Source organism: Netta rufina, assembly GCF_964035555.1.
Source record: "Netta rufina genome assembly, chromosome: 2".
Taxonomy (NCBI): Eukaryota; Metazoa; Chordata; class Aves; order Anseriformes; family Anatidae; genus Netta; species Netta rufina.
Window position 1 is genome coordinate 906,167 of NC_140124.1, and position 21,301 is coordinate 927,467.

Genomic DNA, 21,301 nt, shown 5'->3' on the forward strand with positions numbered 1-21,301 from the left:
AGTACGTCATCCCTTGATGCATTTTTTTCATAGCTGCCCGTGAAATTACGCTGCTCTGATCATTCTGCAGCTTCTCTTGTGCTTTTCCAGCTCCTTCCACCCTAAACAACAGCCCTTCTGTAAGTTGCTCACAATAATTGCTGGAGCAGTGTGCTGCCAAAGCCGAAACTGAGGTATTTGGATCAGCACGAGGCCACCTCATTCTGCAAGAAACTGGTTATGAATTAAGTGGACCAATATTTCAGACTTGCAAGGAATCTGGAAAGTAACTGATCTTGCGATCAGCATAGCATATGCTGGAGTTAGTTGTCTTTAACAGTTATATTTAGTGACAAATGCCATTTCCCTCCTATGAGACGTTCTCGCTGTGACTCAGCTTTCCCATCAAATTCCAGCCGAACTCTTCAGTGTGAGCAGTGCTGAACTCCGAGTCTGTGTGTATGAGCCACTGGAAACGTGGTTATTTCTTGATGGGGAGGGTGTGGGCTTTGACAGGCCGTAGATAGAGCTGACTGTCATCGGCAGGAGCTGTTCTCTTGGTGTCCCTTTCAATGATCTCCAGCTCAGCTTTAGCAGGCCAGGTCATCGCCAAGGCGTGCGATGTTCCCAGCACCCGCAGCCTTGCTAGTCCGTAGGTGCAGCCCCGAGACAGAAATAATCCAGGAGATCATGGTGAATTTAAGAGGAGTGGGAGAGACAGGGATGAATGAAAAATGCCCTTTTTTCAGTTCTCGTTAGTGTGTTCTTATCGAGGATGGGAAGTTAAAATGCGATCTGTGTGCTTAATTTGCCATCGTAAATCTGGTCAAAAGAAAGAGGTGCATCTTCTGTAATTTAGTGTAGAACTGAAATTAAGGACACTTCTGAACCTCCCTAAGGATACTTCCTCTCTATTTGGTACATAATTAAATCAGACTTACAACACATCAGGTAGGACTATTTCAATGCATTGGCATTTTTTTTATTGAACTTCTGAATTTGTGTTTTAAAATGGCTGGTACTTTTTAGTGCTAGCTTTCTGGAGGTTTAACTCTTCATGTGCGAGATGCTAACAATTTTGATCAAAGATTCTTTTATGTGTCTGCAGCCTTTTAATTTATTCATATGTTCCATCTTTGTGGGGTGGGGTTTCATTTTTTTTCACGTTGAAGACTGTCTAAAAGTGACATCAAAGTGGTAGAAACAGCGTGTCAGAAGAGAAACAGTCACAGGCATCAAGTTAATGAGGTTTTTCGGAATAACAGAAGATCTACACAATTACTTCATGGTTTCTTTCTCCCTACCCTCTTCCATATGGAATAATTAAAAAATCGGTGCTTATACATTTGAGAGTAAGTGATAAATGCTAATTTTAAAGCAGATAATAGAGATTTTTTTCAGAGAGTTGAAAAGTTGACGCTCTGCAGAAATAGAGGGAAGTTGTTCCAGGGCAGGGGACAGACATCGGTAGGGCCTGCTTCTGCGTTTGGGAGGTGGTGCTGCCTACATCCTTTTGTCCCTGGCCGTAAGCCACCTTCAGTTTTTTGGCTGGCTTGCTTGTTTTCAACTGGATCTCCTTCCTGATTTGTCTTTTTGATGCTGAAGTGATTCTCATGGATTGTGCAGAGGTAGGAAAGGAGTAGCAGAGAGAGGGGTAAGGACAGTGCTCCCAGAACCCAGCTTTCTGCTGGAAAAAGATGTGGTAAAAGCTACAGAGAGCTTTTAACAGCAGAGCTGTGTTTGGGTTGGATTCTGAAACGCCTTAGGTAAAGGGGAAAGCTGTAGTCAGGCTCTTTGAAAATCCAAATATCCGCTTACCGCTCGGGGCTAGGTCTCCCAGGAAGCATCGCTACACTTTTTTTCACCTATCAAATAAAACAAGGTGTTGACTTGTTAATGTTTTATTGCATGCAACATAATCTACAGACATCTGGTGTATGTGCATGCAGAGGCTAGAATTGGGGCTGCAATCTTAGTGCTGCCTTGGCAGCCCGCGCTGCCTCCTGACCGGCTGCCCCGCGCAAAGTCCTGCTAATGTAGAAGGTGGCGTAAATCCAGAACGACTGTAACACGGGGGCAAAACCCAGGTTAACCTCAGAATTATTACAGCATGATGTATTCACACGGCGGCTGGAGGGATGCGTGGAGCTCGCTGTTGCAGAATATAAAGCAGAGGTAGGGAAGCTGCCTTCACGTTGCCTGTGCGTGAGGGCCCCGAGCAGCCTTCGTGTCGTGCTGCAGAGCTGGAGCCCGGCTCCTGGCAGGGCTGAGCCCGGTGGGGCACTGGTTTCTTTGGGTTGGGGGGGTGGCTTCTTTGTTTTGCTTTGCTGAGAATTGCAGAGCTGCAGACCAGGAGCTCGGGCTCGGGCCCTCAGCCTGCCCACAAAGCCTCTATCGGGTTTTTCTTCCTTATAAGGACAAATAGGAGAGCAGGACTTTGGGGCCAGGCCTGGGGCGGCTGTGGGGAATCACTGGTGGGCACTGGTGGGCACTGGTTTGGGGAGCAGCTGGTGGTCGCCGGCAGCACGCAGGTAGCGGGGTCGGGATGGCTGTTAACCTTCACCATGCAAAACAAAACCTACAAAGTGCCTGGTCAAGCTACAGCAGGTTGAAAGCAAAACACAGAGAAGTAACTTTTGAACAGTGCAATGTTTGCAACTCCTTACTGCAGGATATTTGCCCAGAGTTCAAAGGAATTGTATATATATATTTTTTAAAAAAGACAAATTTATCAAAGAAATCCATCAAGGACAATCAAACGGAGTAACGTGATAGCTCTCATTCTTGTTGGAAGATAAGTTACCTGGGGAAGTATCGCTCTTGGGTCCATACTTCCCCTAGATGGACTTTCTCTCCAAGCCAGCCTGCTTGTCTTTTCCTCTGAGATCAGGTCACAAAAACAGTTTGTAACCGTTTTCAGTGCAAATTGTGCTCGCAAGCAGCATCCTGAGCTGCTGCTCTCTTGATAGCAATTTGTCACTAATCTCGATTTATCACAGCTAATTTCTGCATGTGGCACAGCGTCATGCCGTAGCATGGCTGGTGATGTATTTTCGGACACTTGTAAGAGCAAAATATCACGTGTCTCTAATCTGGCTTTTGGCAAATCTCCTGGCTGCACTAGATGAAATATTGCTTGTTGTGCAGTGTGCTACCTGAATGTTCATGTTTACTAATGACTTGCGCTTTTTTGCCCCTCTCCCCATCCCTTTTCCCTCTCCTACTTCTTTTCCTCTCTTCTATTTTCTCCTCCTAGAAGCCTAGACTGTCTCCTAACACTGGGGCTGCCACTGTTACAAGACCAATGTACTTTTCTACCTGCCATTACACTTCTAAAATCTTCAGCATTTTACAGAGCTCTTGCTTTACATCCTTGGACTTTACGTGTAGAAGAAACCAAAGGGTAGCTGTGCTGTCGGCCGATCAGCCCTTCTCCTCCTCCCTCTGCTCTGCAGTGCTTGTTGAAACCTTCCTTTCTTTGTGTAAGCACAAACGTGCATGATGGTTTTAAACTGCACTATGTCAGCACTCCCACTGTATCCAAATCACAACTACGGCTCCATTTTCAGTTCAACCACCTTTAAATTTAATTTAAATCTTTTTTTTTCATGGATGCTTAATGACAGAAGGTTTGGTGTTAAAGTTGTGCTTTCATGCGGATGGGTGCACCATGACTGCAGCTCCTCTCCCGTCTCCCCCTGCTCACCACAGCCTAGAATAACGCTACTTGCCTTTACCCCTGCTGCTTTGAAACCTTCTCATGTGAGGTTTTTATCTTTAACAACGCTGACATCGTCGAAATGAGTGTTTCCACTTCATAACATTCATTATGAAGACTTGAAAAATAGATTAGGAATAACCTTGCTTACTGAGGTACAGGAGGTTCCTCTTTGGTTTGTGGGGGGTGGGTTGAAGGATTGCCATCAACTGGGATAAAAAAGTATAAAAGAGAATGACCAGCCTCAGCTTCTTGCCTCTGTAGGCTTGCTTTGTTATTGTACTGCCTCTCACAACACTTGGAGGTAAGCCTGTGCTGTTAGCTCCATTTTGGTATGACAGCGTACTTGGATGAATTATACCTGCCATGGAAAAAGTCTGTCAAAAAATCTGCCCCTTCCAACTCTGAGAGAAACAAAAGACCCATGAACAGGTTGCCAAATCTAGCCTGGAATAGTTAAAGCAGTTTCCAGCAACACCAAAAGGAGCGTGTCCATTTGAGCCTGAAACAGAACTGCAGGAGGTCAGCCAGCCCCTTGTAATTCCAAAAGCGTAGTTACTACCATTAACTGATAAAGCTCAGGAGAAGGGAATAACTGAGAGAGTACTAAGACACTAGTATTTTAAGTTCTAGTATTTTAAATGAGGCAAGCTCAGGCTTTTTGGTAGACCAGTGAATGTTTTCTTTGAGGACAGTAGAGTTGTGCAGCTGAAATTCTCAGGTACTGAAGGCGAGTCAAGTACAGGATTTATCTGAATCAAAATCCAGAGGCAGAACACGATTCTCCAAATTGCCAAAAGCTCTTATGCTGAGCGTTTGGCCTAAAAAAAAAAAGATTTTTTCTCTCTGTGAAGAGAGTGGCCTGCACATGAATGTTCCCAGTGCCCTGCTAGCACCTGACCGCGTTGTGGTGCTGGCCTGCTGATCATTCCCTGTGAGAGTATTGCACTGGGAATGAGTGCTGCAGTTACACCACCTCAAGGTTTTCTCTGAAACTCTCTCAGAGAGCAACCCAGCCAATCTTGATGACTTTTTGAGCCCTCACAGGCTCCCCCCCAGGGCAATAGTGCCCGGAGTTGTGGCAGTGAGTGGCCCATAATCACCCTGCTAGCGATGGGATGGGCTGGGCGGCAGGGCCCGAGGCTTCTGTTCTCTGAGTCGGTGGGAACGTAACTGCTTTGCCCACCATCCCAAGCCTCCTTAGCAGCTGATAGCCTCGTGGTGCCAGTTTGCTGGGCTGAGACAGCAGCGCTGGGATGATACTTGTGTGCCTGCAAGCCAGGCTCCTGTCCTGACAGCCACCATGTTGGTGACGTGAGGCCTGCAGCCGCTGGGCCCAGCCTGTGACTGAGGTACAAAAACGGCCGCTGCCCGTGGAGGAGGGCCGGAGAGGTGACTGGGATCCAAGCCACAGTGGCAAAAAGGGCCATGAGGGTGTCCCCTGCCTTTCTGGTGGTACTGGAGACGAGCCGTGTGGCAGCACGAGGCCGGCAGCCTCCACCTCTGGGGCCAGAGCCCCCCCAGTGTGATGCATTAGTGCATGAAGCAAGGAGGGGTGCTTGGCCCTTTCCTCTGGGCATGAAGTGCTTTCCTCCTCCTGGTTTTGGTTCCCATAAAGACAGACGTATTTTAAAGACCTCCTGTAACTGCCTTTTAGCATGGCTGACTCCGGAGCAAGGCAGCATTGCAGGCATTTTAGCTTTGGTGCCACAAATCGAGCTTTCTCACCTTTTGCCTTAAGTGGGCTTAGCCACCGGTGCCCCAGAAACGGAAAGTAAATAATAAATCAGAGGAATTTTCAGACTGAGTAACAGCTTGCAGAGCCTTTTCCCCTGCAGTGCTTCACTGCAGCAGAGCACAGTGATGTTTTAAGGCCCTGCTTCGGGGGAGCTGCTGGCCAGCGGTGCCGGGAGGGCTCAGCACAGCAGGGTCGGGCTTGCGACCAGCCCTGAACCACCACAGCATCGCCTCGAGCAGTGCAAGGGCTGCTAATGAGAGCAGGGCACCCAGGGTTCAGTCGCTGTCAGCTGCTCACGCTAGCACAAGTCACTCATTCCATCGCCCTGCCACTTCCCCCCCATGTCTTTAACCTCCTTCCTTTAAATGTCATTAGGTTTAAACTGAGTATAACGTGCAGGCAGAGGAAGAGCTGGTGGGTTCTGTGTCTCTGTGACCACCTTCCTTACCACGAGCCCTGTGATGTGACAGGGGTGTTTTCTGGGGCAGAAGGGTGGTGGGACTGTGCTGGGGCTGCATGCTGCGAGGGGAGGTGGGGATGCTGGGGGGTCAGCATGGCGTGTCGCGTCTCCGCTCACCCCCAGAAAATGTACACGCACCTCTCTGAAAACCTAGGGCAGAAAATTGATATGCTAGAGAGCGTCTTTATTTTTGTATCTTTTTTTTCCAGAAAGCTGGGTAGCTACCGAATGTATTACTCTGTTTAAATTTCATGTTATTTTGTCCAGTTTTGGGAGGCAACGCAGTGTTTTCAGAACATACTATACCTCCTCTGTGCTAATAAGCTTGTCTGCTGTCACTGCTGATTTTTCTCAGATTCCGATGCCTTGTATGATGTGAAGCTGTGTATCGCTGTTGAATAAAACACCGTAATAAACACCTCAAACTAACCTCTCACGAGTGGTGCTGTGCTGAGAATCTTGTTGGGTTGTGCTGCTTGTTCCCAGTTAACACCTGCAGCTCGCTGCATGCCCTTGACTGACCACCCTGCCGGTATTTCTGGGAGAGGTGACGGCTTAACCTGGAATACCTTGCTGCTGGGATGGGTGCTCGTAAACACGTCCATCAAAGAATCGGTTCAGCTTGTGCATTAAAGCTGAAATGCTTTCAGTGGGACGCGTGATTTTGTTGTTTTAAAGGGGGTGCAGGAGGAGAAGGAAGCCAAGTCCCAGCTCACAGTGCTCCAGCAGTGCTGGATGCTCGCTTCTGTCAGATGGATGCCATGGGGCACATGCAGGGCACTTAAAATCTGCACGTATGAACTAGCAAATAAATAACATTTACTGCTCGGGGCTCTGCGGTGGATGCACATCTGGTGGCTTAAGGTACCTGATTTTGCGAGGATTCACACAAAAATGACGTGTCTGTGGGAATGGTAATCTACGTTTAACAACCTTTCGGAGTATTCCGATGGCTACAGTGGGAGCATTTAACTGCCTCCCTAGCAGTCTTTGCTGCTTCATTAGTTTAACTAACCCCCCTCTCACTGATGACTAAGTTGCTTTTAGAGGAAGTTCTTATTAAAAATATACATAGATAATCCTTGCCTTTAGCATCTTGAAAACAGGACACTTAAAAATGCGCTTTTCTTATTAAAGCTCTTTCTCCTCTTTCACCTGCCTGCTTATTTCATGTGTGGTAGGAGGTTTTATTTATAAAGGCTCTTCAGGCTTCCCGGACTTCAGGGAGAGCTCTTCAGGCTTTTCAGAATGGGTCTGGATCCAGCCGTATTTGCTGAAGGAGTTATTTTGTGTTGCTTCAGTCTAAAGAAAGCATGAAGCTGAATAATTCACAAGGCTCGTTTAGTTCTTCAGGCTGGCATGACTAAGAGTTTTTGTGTGCGTCTGCTTGATCTTTTGGGGGTGCTTATTTTTAGGACTGAGGAGGAGGAGGGTGAAGGTGGGCGTCTACGGAGCCGGTCGGCAGCCCTGGGGGCACAGGCAGGGGCTGTTCCTGCTCTGTTCCGTGCTCTGGCTCCTGTCCATGCTGATCCTGTTGCCCTTGCTTCTGAGGGTAAGTGTGGAAAAGGAAAACTTCTGCTCTGCAGTGCAGGGCTCCAGAGGAGCTGGTGCCTGCTCACCTGAGGAGCCCTTGCAGCTTTCTTCACCTGGCAGAGGAGTTCAGAGCAGCGCTCGGTGTAATCTCGGCTCGTGAGCAGGCTCTGGGTGCTCCCCATGCAGTGGCAGAGGACTTGGAGACCAGCTTGGATGTGCATCTCACCCATGCTGCTCTCCTGTGTTGTCTGCTGGCCCCCTAGTTTAACGTACCTGACTGATACCAACTCAGGAGCTGTTTTGGGAGCTCTTTAAGCACACACAATGTTTGGTGGCAGCGTAGCTTTAAAATATTACAGGCCTGTGGTAAAAAAAAAATTCATTTAAGAGCTCTGCATCCTTGAGCCTCTTGCTTATCCTCATCTCATGGAGTTGTCATCACATTTTGGGTAAACCTGCTATCGATGTACCGTGACTACAGTGAAGGATGATGTCTCAGGCAATTGCTTGTGGTAGCAATTTTCAATATCCTTCCTTCTGTTAAGATGTTGGGTAGTTTGGTGAATTTCAGGATACCGTTCAGTTCAGGATACCGTTTTTGTGTGCACCTTGAAAGAACCACTTGAATTTTTTATGAATTTTTTGATACCATGGGAATAGCTCCTTCGAAAACCCCTGACTTTGGAAGATGACGCAGGGAAAATGTATTCCTCTGTGTCGAGGAGGAGCCAGCTGCTACTCACACAACCTCTTTTTGCAGCTGAAAGTTCAGTGTGAGGAAGCTTAAATGTGGCAGTGCACCTCAGAGGTTTTTGGGGTTTAGCTGTCCGTTTCATGAAGATATGTCCACTTTTGACCACTGCCTTACTGCCACAGTGCAGGACAGTCCTCGGTGAGTAAGGTCCATGCCACATCTGGAACATTTTTGCCATAACCATCTGATCTTAATTTTTTCATCACCTGGATTTCATCATCGGAATGTTGCAAATCTTGCATTTTTACAGGGGATTCCTACCAGAAATACTCGACTTAAAAAGCAAATCGCTTATTTCTATTCTAAATTCAATCAACTTCAAGCTAGCAGTAGTTTGAGAGATTTACTTCCAGCTGTAAGATCAGCTCTCCTCGTACTTCTGTAAGGGATATCTGCACGTCAGATGGACGTGGGCATCTCTGTGGCAGTGAGCAGCCGTAGGTCACCTTGTTCACTGTACCTGTGTTAGCTGTTGGTGGATCATCTTGATTACAGAATAATGTCTGAATCTGAGGGCTCAGAAGTGCAGCATGATGCACAGCTGTGTGGATACATAATCATGACAATAACCAGGCTGCTTCTGAGGCCACGTGAGGGTTTTCTTTTGCAGATTCTGGATGCACGATGTGCTTGTCAGTCTGGTGTGCTGACATTTTCTCTGACCACCCAAGCAGAGGAGGCTCACCTGTATCACACTACACACACACATACAGGCTTTGAAATCCTTCGGAATGACAGGTTTTGCATTCCCTTTCCTTCTGAAGCCTTAGGAAAGCCTAGAATTCAGGTCACCTACAGGAGCCTCGGCCTCTTCAATGCCCTGCTGAACCAGGGCGCGCCGTGTCCCCTCTACGGAGGGATGCGGTCAGCGCAGCTTCTCTTCTGGAAGTTTGATTTGTTCACCTGAACAAATGAAATCTGAAATTTTGTTCATCTGAACATAAGAAAACGAGGCAAGGCTTGCCTGCTGTGAAAGCAGTCCCTTTGTGCTGCTCCGATGGCTGATGCCAGGGCTGGCTGGTAGCATCTTCAGCAGGCTCCTTGCCTCCTAGAGACAAACCTGGGAAGTTTATTTGGATTTATGCAAAATAAATTACAAGTCCTTCTGAACTGCAGCGTGGTGCCTGCTCTAACACCTGCGCCTGTGCTTCATGCAGTGATCTGGTAGCATGGTAGGTGGTCTCCTGTCGGTTTTCTCAAAATACCGACACTTTTCCCTGTTCCAGGTGCAGCAAGAGAGATCTCACCAGTAACTTACCTGTTAGGTGCATGCCTGTGTATTAAATAGAAGTAACTTCTCATGCTCAGACTGCTTAAAATTAGTAACTAAGAATAATTAATTAATAATTAAGAAAGAGCAGAGCAAGCATGGGAATGTTTTACGGTGACAAAGTCCTTTATGTATACTGTTAAAAATATCTATATTTTTTTCTGAAACTTCTTGGATCTGTTTCAAACGTGGTTCAGAGTCCTGGCACTGTGGTTCAGCTTGCTATTTTGGTCATTTTAATGAACACCTGGGAAAAGGAAATAATTACAGGAAGCTGGTATTTGCTACGCCTGTCATATCTTGGTGCCACTTCTACCCTGAACACGGAGCAGAAGCACAGCTCCTCTTTTCTCTGTGCTTGCCACTGCTTTGTGGAGTCTCTGCATCAGTATCCTTATTTCTTCTCTAATTAGCCTGTCCCTGAGCTTTGTGACTTCCCCAAATGCAATAGGAAGGGAACAAATGCTGCTGGTAGTGGATGTGTGGAGCTGTGAAGTCGCCTCTGATCAGCGATGGGTGCAGATTAAGGAAGAAGCAGGGAGGGGCAGGGCTGTTACCTGCAGATAAAGCAGCACCCACGGTGCCTGAGCTCAGGTAGGTGCTGTCACCGCCCTCATAGTAAAGAATTTCTGCCTCAGATCTAACCCAAACCCACCCTCTTTTACCTTAAAGCCGTCACCCCGTGTCCTATCCCTACACCCCCTGCCCAAGAGTCCCTCCCAGCCCTCCTGCACCCCCTGAAGGCTCCCCTGGGCCTTCTCCTCTCCAGGCTGAGCAACGCCAACCCCTCGGCCTCTCCTCCCAGCAGAGCTGCTCCAGCCTCCGAGCATCCCCGTGGCCTCCCCTGGACTCCAGCAGCTCCACGTCCTGGTGCTGGGGGCCCCACAGCGAAGGCATATAAATCCCTAAATTCTGGGATCTGCTCACAGCAGGCAGGGCATGTCAGCAAGTTCGTGCCACGGAGCTTCTAGGGAGCAGGCTGTGCTCATGCCGGCCAGGCTGGCCCCAGCAGCTTTGCTTTTGGCAGTAACAGCGTTATTTCAGGCTCAGGGAGCAGTGCTGATAACTCCAGTGACTCTCAGGGTGATCGTTCATTCATAACTGAGAGAGCAGGCGATGAGAACAAACAGCCAAAGGACCAAAGCAGAGCAGAAAATCAACAAAACCTTTGGTTTCCAGTTTTAGTGAATGGTGGTGCTAAGATAGCAAGGGATGAGAGAATTGTCCCGGCTTTGGCATCTTGCAGGAAATCACCGTTTTTTAAAAAAATCATTCAATGTAGAGAAGTTTTTAATCATTTTAAAATGAAAACCAAGAAGATCTTTTTCCAGATCTCCACTTTTTCAGACGCAAAGCGAGTAATTTTCCATAATAACGCTTCAAGATGTCCTTTTTGCATTTCTGTCCCCAAAAAGCTTGGTATCCTGAGAAAATAGGCAACTAACCACCTGTAAGGCACAATGTAAGACTTGAGCAAGCTTAAATGGCTGCAGGGCACGGCTCTAAAATGCAGTGTGCCCAAGCTGCAGGGCTCTCCCCACGAGGACCGGGTTAATTTTGGGGCCCCACCTGGCAATGAGCATCATGCTGGCGCCCGCCAGCACTCACTGCCACTCCGGGGAAGGGGCTGTAAATAAGATAAATCTTCCGCTGGCTGCCTCGAGATGCTGATTAGATCCCGAAGTTGTCTCCGCTGACATAAATCAGTCAGCTTTTTACATATGTTAACCGACGGGCTCAAGAAGATTTTCTCCCTGTGCCGTAGTCTTGTTTGCCGCTCGTATCAAATCAGCTTAAGCCGTTGTGTAACGAGCTCTGTTATTTGCAGGAAAGTGGAGCATGTCAGCCCACGGGAACTTCTTTACGAAATGCTCCTCTTCCCCAGGAGCAAAGGGAACCTGCCCTGGGCAGCCCGAGGACCCCGGCGCCTGGCCGAGAGCGCTGCTGTGCTGGGCCATGGCAGCGCTGCGTGCCCGGCAGAGAGAAATCCCTGAGATGAGGAAGGGAAGAGGTGGGAGCGAGCGAGGTTGTGGGATTTGCAGAAAGCCAACGAGCTTCTGTACCGAGTGTCAGCCAGGTCCAAAGGGGCTGCTGGTGCAGGGGCAGGAGGTGCTGGGTGCTGGGGTGCAAGCTCCAGGGAGGACGGCGAGCAGAAGGAGGGGCCCTCCTTGTTTAAAAACACCGTTGCCATGGCATTGTCTCCCTCAAATGGTATTTTCCTAGCAACCTGCTACTTCTGCTTTTCCCTTTTTGCCTTTAAACTTGGATTCAAAGGTGGACTCGGGCGTCTTGACTTAACTTGTTGAATAGAAAAGAGAAAAAGCTTACAATGAAGTAATGCATACATCAAGGAGGCTGCTAAAAGCTGTGCGGGGAGGCCTAATGAGATTTTTCAAATGGAAATACAAAACCCTTTAGATTTTGTGGTGTTTAATATTCATTCTAGCGAGCCTCTGACAGCTGGATGGAGCAGTGGGGTTTGAATTTCCCAAGCAAGTAGCTGCTACTTAAACTGGTCAAGCCACGAGCTTGGGAAATTGTATCTTAAAATCAGTATTTTAGAGCATTTAAACCAACTAATCTACAAAGGTGTGCTCTAGAAAGCATAAGAGAAACATGCAGATTAACATCTAATAGAATACGTGACCCTGTTTTCTGTCTATCCTTGTAAGTTCATCAGCTTTTACACAAAAACAGCTCGATGGCCATTTTTCAGTGCTCTTTTTCGTTTTACCCAGCGTATTTTTGTATAGATAACCCAGTAAAAAAAGCGCAGCTGCAACGTCCAGTTATTTTAGAATGGTATTTTTCAAACAAGCCTTTGAGGCAGGTAGAAGAGGCCCCGAGGTTTATTGCAGCAAAGAAGCAGGGCCACTTGCCCATCCTGGTTTAGCACCCAAGGATACGTCATGCTTCCATCCTATGCTTCTGTTACCCGATTTTCCTTTGATTAACTTGTCCCTCTGCAATGTGACTGCATGTTAAAGAGATGCTTTGTTTTCCTTTTTAATGCCTGGGACAACATCATGGGTTTTTTGTTGCTTATCCTGATGGTTTATACTACAACTTCTGCAGCGACCCTCTGGATTACTGGGATTGATAACACTGCTCGTGCTTGCAAGGCTTGTCAAAGGAAAAGAAAAACCGTGCTGTGAAATACACGTCAAAATAGAGCTTTTGGAAGTGTCTAAACATTTTATCCTCACCTTTTTGCTAGATCTGGTTTAATTATTTAGCTTCATAAGGTTTTCTCTGCAATACCAGATCAGCCCCGCAACGCTGCAGCCGCACGTCCCCGGGGGGAAGCAGTGGCCCGGGGGGGTTTGTGCCAAGGGCAGGCTCTCTTGTTTAAAGCTCTCTTCTTTCCCACCTCTTTTTCCTTTTCTAAAACCTGCTGTCTTCTTGTTTGTACCACCTGGTGTAATGGGGTTTCCTCCTGCCTAGAAAAGCTTCGGGAAGCGCTACGTGCTGTGGTGTGGTGTGGGCCTGGGGGTGAGGAGGCTTCCCTCACGTGGGCTCCAGCTGCAGCTCGCTCTGAGGCCACAGCTCTGTAATCTTCTTCCATTTCAGCCCCATCACCGAAAATAGGGTAAGGCTGATTATATTGTGCATTTTCGCTTTTATAACCACCCCGCATCTGTTGTTCTTGCAGCGCTCTCGTTTCGGCGGTGTCAACTAGTGCCAGGGGTAACCTTGGGTTAATCTGACCCTTGCTGAAAAAAGGGAAATGTTCCCATTGCAAAGCTCACCTGGGCACCGAGGCTGAGCCACAGACCCTTCGTGGCCAGCAGCGTGGGCCCACGGGCACCTCAGGGCGGTGAGCACTGGGATTTTGGCTCGGATTCCTGGTGTGCCAGGTGTTTTTTTCCTCACTAAACACCATCAAGCTACTCTCCGTGCAAGTGTTTCCAACCAAGGTCAGATCGCTTACGTCTTGTGTTAACGATTCACTGAAAACCAGGTGAGAAATGTGCCCATCAGGAATCTCATTTTTGGCTGCTGCCGTGGTGCAGTTTGTGAAGCTGACTGCCGGCTCCGCTGTTTGAAATACGAAGCAGAGCTTCAGTAAAATTTGTGCTTCTAAAATACAAGAAGGAGGCCTACAGAGGGTGGAAGCAGGGACATTGCCTGGGAGGAATACAGAGCAATGCCCGGGCGGGTTAGGAAAGCTAAAGCCCTATTAGAATTAAATTTGGCCATTTTTAAAGAAGGAAAAAAGGAAGACGTGGTTAACCACAGGCCAGTCCGTCTCACCTCTGTGCCTGGCAAGGTTGTGGAGCAAATCTTCCGGGAAATTCTGCTAAGGGACATGGAAAATAAGGAGATTGGTGACAGCCATGGCTTCACCAGGGGGAAATCGTGCCTGACAAATCTGGTGGCCTTCTACAGCAGGGTTACGGCACTGGTGGGTAGGGGGAGAGCAACTGACAGCTTCCACCTGGGCTTGTGCAAAGCATTTGGCCCTGTCCCCCTTGGGATCCTTGCCTCTAAACTGGAGAGACACGGATGTGATGGGTGCAGCACTGCGTGGGTGAGGAATTGGCTGGGTGGTGGCACTCAGAGAGTTGTGCTCAGCGGCTCAGTGTCCCGGTGGAGATCAGTGCCCAGTGGTGGTCTTGGGTGTTGGTGTAGGGACCGGAGCTGTTGGACATCTGTCGGGGACACAGACAGTGAAATTGAGGCACCCTCAGCAAGTTTGCCGATGTTGGCTAAGTTATTGCTGACTAAATATCAAAAGAAAAATCAGTTTGTAACTCTCCAGAGTTATAAAACTCCAAAACAAGGCGTGAGGGATGCTTGGGATCCTGCTCTTGGAGTGTGCAAAATGGAAAGTTTTGTTTTATTTTATTTTATTTTATTATTTTATTTTATTTTATTACATTTATTACATTTTATTATTTAATTTTATTTAATTTTATTTTATTATTTTACTTTATTTTATTTTATTTTATTATTTTATTTTATTTTATTTTACTTTATTTTACTTTATTTTACTTTATTTTATTATTATTATTATTTTTTAAGAGTGTGTTGTTCCTTGTTCCATTTCTGTCAGTAAACACAGTGCAGCGCCTCCTTTCCTTCACGCCCTGTGATAAAAGCTCCCCTCGATGTGTCAGCACCGGTCCCGCGTCACTTGAAGCTGCTCCTTTCTGCCTGAATGAACCATGTAGGATCACGATTCCTGGAGCGAGGAGGTGCTGTGGTGTTTGACCATAAATCTGGCAAAATAAGCTGCTCGCTGGAAAAATGCTGGGTCGAAATTGAGGTTCCTTAACGGGCATCGATTCAGCATGAGCAGCCAGATGCATCCTCAGCTCTGCAAGGAGAGCAGCTCCCTCCGCAGCGATGGCTTGGCTGGGGGGCTGCGGATTTTTCTCCAGACTATTGATGCTGTAGGCAGCTCTGAACTTAGAAATGACTTAGCGTGGCCCAGAAGTGACATGAGGCTCTGGGAAGCAAACACAAGATGATTCAGCCTCAAAAGCAAATGATCTGGAAGGGTTGCTTGGCTTTGTTTTGTCGTGTGAGTTGCTGCATTATTTAACCTTCTTCCTTTTAACTAGAGCACTCTATATTTAACCTATCTGAAAAAAAAAGGGAAGATTTTTCTGTAGCTCTGTGTGACAAGTTGGCTTTTTCTGTGCCCTCGAGGTTCGTCTGTCTTGCAGAAAGACACCAGGTCCTCGGGCTAAACTCGCCGTCTTCCTCTGCCCTTCCTGAACGCTGGGGATTTTGCAGTGACTTGCACTTAAGAGGATTGGTAATTTCCTCAGAGATGACCGTAGGATTAAACAATGGCATTTTGAAATTCTGGAGTCCTTTTTTTTTTTCTGTGCAGATTAAAAGCTAGAATGCTAATATGTCAAACAGCTGCTGACCGGGGGTCCAAGAGTGCCCTGGTAGTTCATCCCCACGTCCCATGGCGAGCTGGTGGGAAGGCTGGGACAAAAGGTCCTTCAGCTTCTTCATCGACAGAGCTTCTTTTATTATTTACCTGTGGCTATAAAGTAGGATTCTTGTGTTGCAAAGCTGCGGTGTTGCACAACCAAACCAAAGCACCACCACCACCAAAAATCAGTTTGGTGTGGAAGGGTAAGTTTCTCAGGTTACTCTTTCAAACTAGTCTGGGTCAGCGGAGTAGTGATGTTTTCACGTTGAAACTCCTCAATTATGAGTGTTTGTGTTCTACCAACCATGGGGTTTGGTTAAATGTGAAGCTGTACAGCGTTGTGGTATTTTCAGCCCAGTTGAGAACACAAATCTGGAGTGAAATGGTGAAGAACGGAAAGAATTAATTCCATTTACACAAACCCATAGACAAATACAGTCCCTCACTTAAAAGAGTCACTTTTTGAAAGTGTCTCCTGCTTGCTCACATGCTATCTGCATCCATCCAACTTGTTTTTGTAGAATATTTTTATTTGCAGTGTGTTTACCATGAAATGCAGGAGAAAAAGAAGGCAGCTTTTGAAATGCAATTGTTCATGTACACAGCCCTGTCCCTTTTGTAAAACTCAGGCTTAGTGTGCTGGTTGTAGCCCAAAACAACATGGGTAAATCCTCACAATTTAGCCCAACCTGCTGTCCTAATCATTGTTTTTGGCTTTGAGGTTACGCGGCGGCGAGCCCAGTGCAGCGCCTCGTGTCCCGGGATGTTCCCACGTCACGTCCCAGAGCTGCCCGGTGCCATTGAGATGCTGAAGCAATCATTAATAATCTTGAAGTACATCTTTTAATTTAATAGCACTACAAAGTGAGCGTGAGCCTGGAAGAGTGTTCACGGGTAATCAGATCCAGATCCCAGCCACTGCAGGGAGGGGAGATGCGCCTGGCTGGGCTCGGCTCCTTTCGCTGCCTCCCTTCCCTGCTGCTTACCGAGAAAGCTTCTTCTCATTCCACGCTAAATATACTCTGGAAATGACACGAGCAGTTGTTCTGGTGCAAATTCTGGCTTGGAGTCTGGGGAAACACTTCGGGGAGGTGCTCCCTAGCAATTTCCCCTGTAAATTTATGGAGAAAGATCTGTTCCCTCTTCCATATATATATATATATATATATTTATTTTTTTTTTTTTTGTCTAAAATAAACTGAATTCTTGCTCTTTTCTTCATGCTATTCAGAACAGTTTTAATATCCACAGTCCGTCCTTCAGTCCCAGATCCCCGTTCCCAATCTGTCCCAAGATGCTGGATGCGTGATGTGCTGTGCAGAAGTCTTGCTGTTGTCTTACGGGCGCCAGTGCTCCCGTTCTCTGCCATCCCCTCCCTGTTGGGCTCCTTCATTCTCTCGTCTTTTCATCACACAGCTCTTCTTTCTGTATTTGATTTGTGACCTCAGCCCGTTTCTCCTTGAAATCCCCGATCACAGCATAAATTCCTGCTAGGTCCTGGTTTGGTCCCTGGCATGACCTTGAATTTCATAACGTCAGACTTTCTGATGTCTCCCGTTCCGATAACCAAAATCCCCAACTCCTTCTGGATGGCACCCTGACACTGCTGACTTTATCTTTTAAACTCATTTCTTCAGCACCCTTTCTAAGATTATATTAGAAGGTGTTACATGTGACTTATCCTGGATTCTCGCCCTTCAGACTCCAGTGACTAGCTGTGCTCATCCAGCAGGACACTTCTCCTCTTGACATCGCCGAGCCACTTGTCGTTTGGCCAATTCTTTATTTACCTTTATGTCATTTCCTCGTGTCTCCAGTTTCCCTAACATTTCCCCTGGCTACAGATAAAAATATTTTGCTTTCAGCTAAGTCGAGTCTTGCCTACTTACTTTGTCTCGAAAATCTGTTCTGTTCAATCTGTTGCATTAGCGGCGTTCTGGTTTTCAGCGATGCGAACAGCTTGTCTTTCAAAATGTCACTCACACGAAAACACTCGGGTAAGGTTTTAGGGAGCGATCGGTGTCTTCATCTCACAACCATAACGACCGGCTCCGCTGAAGTAGCAGGGAACCAGCAATGGGTTCTTCGGTGGGAGATCCACGTGAGTCGCCCCGTTTGGTAGCTCGGAGTTGGTGAAGATTTGGTGCCAGCTGCCCAGACCGAGGGGAAGAAATGCATTAAACAGAGACGTGCTGTAAGCTGGCCGTGGTTTCACAGACCGGCGGTGCTACAGCTCACCTGGTGCAGCTCAGCACCGCTCCAAGAAGGACCTTCAGCCTCACGAGGTTTAATTCTGAAAGGCAGAGCATTTGATAACACTAAATGTGAGCACACTGTGAGGCTCACAGCTGATGTGTGCCTGAAAGGTCCGCTAGGACTTGTGGAGGGGCCAAAGAACATGCAGGAAAGCAAATGGGTTCCGAGACAGTTTCTGTCTAATATTGGTCTCTGCTCCTTTCTGCATGGTGGCAGTTCTCATTTCTTGGAATATTGTCTTTGAGTCAGCCAGAGAATTCAAGTTTTTGGAAGTGCTGCCATCTCTGCTGCTGAGTGAGCTTCTCCTGTCGCTGCTGTAGCGAAACTGCTGGAGAGAGGGCAGCGGGTGCACCGCCGCGTTGAACACAGGATTCGATGCAAATTCTGTGTCTCAAGCCATCCCTCCAAAAACGCTGGGGGTGATACGAGTTTTTTTCTTTTTTCCTCTTTTTTCCTCCGCTTGGGAGTCACCTCCTGCCTACCTGCCTGCAACAGGCCGGGGGTTTCTGCCTCCCAGGGGTGCAGCGGGTGCAGTGAGCACCCTGCTTAGCAGCTCTCGCTAGGTTCACGCTGCACCCCCGGGGCCGCACCGCGCGGCGCAGCCGCTGAGCTGCGTCCCAAGGTCACACCGTGCGCTCCTGTGTTTTTCCTAAAACGCAAACAAACCCGAAGCCGTGTCTGCCCTGACTGCAGCAGTGCCCCGCAGGGCCTTCACTGCGGCTGGAGCTTCGCAGGCCACCGAAGCCTCCTGACAACCCTGGTGCTGTCCACTCTACTTACCGTCAGCCCCGCGGCAGCGCTGTCGCTCCCGCGCTGGCTCCGTGCCTCAGCCCCGACCCCGCCGCGTTCATCTAGGTGAGGCAATTCAGTATTAGAGCAGAGATCTGTGTAATGTGTTTATTATTTTTTTTCTTTACATCGTGGACCTGCGGTGTGCAGGCAGCAGCTACGCCGTGGCCACCAGCCCCAGCAGCCCGTGGTGAGATGCTCCCCGCACACCCCGCTGCGCGCCGTCTCGGGTGGCTTGTCCGCATGCATCAAAACACTCTGCAGGTCAGATGCACGGAGAGCAGGCAGCACTGACAAGGTTTACTTAGCACTGCAGAGCACCACTAACGTCTTTGTGAGGATCCAGAGAATTCCTAGAAGCCTGGGTGACTTTCACAGGGCTGCAAATTACGGAGATTTCAAAGGAGCAGCGACGGCGTGTCATTTGTCTCATTCTCTAGGCAGCAGCTTCCTGAATAAGTAGCTATAGGATTGGAGCTTCTCCCAGTATTATGTAAATGGCTTCATGCTTTGATGTCCCTCGTGTCATTAGTTTGACACTAGCTGGAATTAATGGCCATAAAACTCTATTACAAACGTGGCAGATTTCTCTTGACTGCTCCCGATTCCTCGTGCGAGCTCGCTGCTCTTGCCATGGGATTTTAAAAGCGGAAAGTAGGTCACCGCGATGTGTGTGAACACGGGCTGGGAAACAGGCTATAATCGCAGCATTAAACAAACACGACTGTCATGCTGAAGGGAAATTTTCTATTTTAAGCGCTTCTTTCCATTATCGCCATCTCATTCTGCAGAGGAAGCGTATGGGGACTTCTGCGGGCATGCACCCGCAGATGGGATCCGGGAAGATGCGCGCTGTACGTGTGCACAGATACCTACACACGTGCATGTAGGTTAGCTGCGTGTCCAGGAGGGACAATAAATATCTCAATAAATATCTGTATGGTCACTCCTGAACGGGCCCGAGGACGGCTCCTCTGCACCTCGTGCGGAGCAGGCGGGGAAGGAGGGAAAGCAGTGAGATATGTAGGTCAGAAGAAGCGACGCGCCTTGAAGCTGAGCAGCAATCAAACGCTGATGGGTGTGGGGCTGGAATTACTGATGTCGTGTGGACCTGAAGCAGTGTTATATTCGTAATTTTTCGGAGCTCCTGGAGCCCGTGCGTGTTTGCCATGCAATCCTCCTGCCCGCGGCTTCCCTGCCAGCAGGTCGGGGCATCTGGCTTTGGTGATAAGTGCTGGCCTCGGAGCTGGGAGTATCTCAACTAAATTGTTTGGATTTTTCTGCTAGGGGAAGGGCTACCAAGGGAGCTGCTGCCGTGTCTGCTGCATGGTTTTGCTTATGAGAGCCGAAGGAAGATAAGGATGGGAGATAAGTTGGGAGGCAAATAACTGGGATGGAACCGGCTATTTTTAGGCAAGGAGAGGTATGAGCAGCAGGGCGGTGAGCTTAAGGTTGTCTTGACAAATAACCCTCCAGGTAAATCTGTTGGAAAAATGCAAAGAAAAATGCAAAACCGAAGGGAAATTATTTGTGTATAGGCAAGGCATTCATAGACTCCTGCTAACATGGCTGTGTCGGGAGCTCTGGAAAGGGTCAGGAGAAAGCAGAGACCTGAATTATTAATTATTTTTAGCTAGGATGTAAAGCTCGAGTTGTAAGAACTGTACAGATAAAGGTACAGAGTGATTTATTGCCACTGAAGCACGAGTCAAAAAGAAGGGGCTTTCTGATCTCGTAGGAACAAACCAAAGAAACACCCCCTGCCAAACAGACGGAGGAGAAAACGCTGCCAAAAGGCTGCAGAACTCAGACCCGTGTCTGCTGCAGTCCTGGTTTATGTTCTTTGCTCTGGTGAGCGGTACAGACCTCCGTGGGATGGGGGCGGAAGGTTCAAGCAAGTTTAAACCCGGGGCGTGCGCTGTGTTCGTGGGGCTGGGGGCCCAGCGAGGGCAGAGGCTACATTAAATTCCTGAGAAGACATCAGGACAAAGGAATCAACCCGTTCACTGCCACCTGGAGAACAGCGGGGTGAGGAACAGGCTCTGGGGATGGTCCCTGGAGCTGCTTCTCTTCCACAAGGCAGCAGATGGGACAGGGCGCAGCACGGAGCCGGTGAGGGGGCTGCAGATGGTGAGTTTGGGGTCATGGAGACCTCATGGAGAGATCTGGGGCCGTCCTGTGCCCTCCCGAGCTGGGAACCAGCTCTCCAAGTGCCCCTTAGTGGGAGCTTTCAAGGAGCTGGCTGGACACTTTGGGTACAGTTATATGGACCTCGTTGTGTTTGCACACACCGACTTCCACAAGGGTACGCTTGCAGATGATGCTCCTCCAGTAGTGCTGTAAGTGCTTTTTTAAGTTTTAATTCTCTTCACTGGCCCCGATTGCGTTTGAAGAAAGCATTTAGCAGAAGAACACCTGGAAGCTGTCAGGAGAGAGCCCGGGATGATGGATCTCAGCGCAGGACGGCTCGGCAGAGGCTGTTATTCTGCTCCAGTTGCTGTGCTGGCGGGGGCAGCTCTGCCCGCTGGCTGCCGAGCAGGCAAAGGCAAGACTTTGGGGACGTGGGGAACGCCTGATGTTTGACCGACTCCTTAAAGACATCTCAGAGAACGTTTTTTTTTATGAAGAGTGGAAATGGATCAGTCCGTCTGGGATAAGAGGAGGTCTTGTGCTGGTAATGACTGATCTGAAAGGTGAAGAAACGCCGTGTCCAGCGGAGGAGGTGTTTGCAGCCGTGTTTTCAGACCGTTTGGGTACGTGTCACCTGGTCCCAGTGCAGACAGGTAAAGCTTAGAGCAAGTTGAGTTCCTCGAGCCACGTTACCGAGTCACCATCGGGTGGTAGGTAAGGGATGGTTTCCTTAAAACCTCGCTGCCTTTTTATATCTCAGCTATTTCTTAAACATGTTCTC

At 48.3% G+C, this 21,301-nt stretch overlaps 1 protein-coding gene across 8 annotated transcripts in view; it reads left to right on the forward strand.

Annotated features, from left to right (window-relative positions):
• MAP4 (microtubule associated protein 4) overlaps positions 1–21,301 on the forward strand; it is a 142,006-nt gene that overhangs the window by 54,222 nt on the left and 66,483 nt on the right. The window lies entirely within an intron of this gene.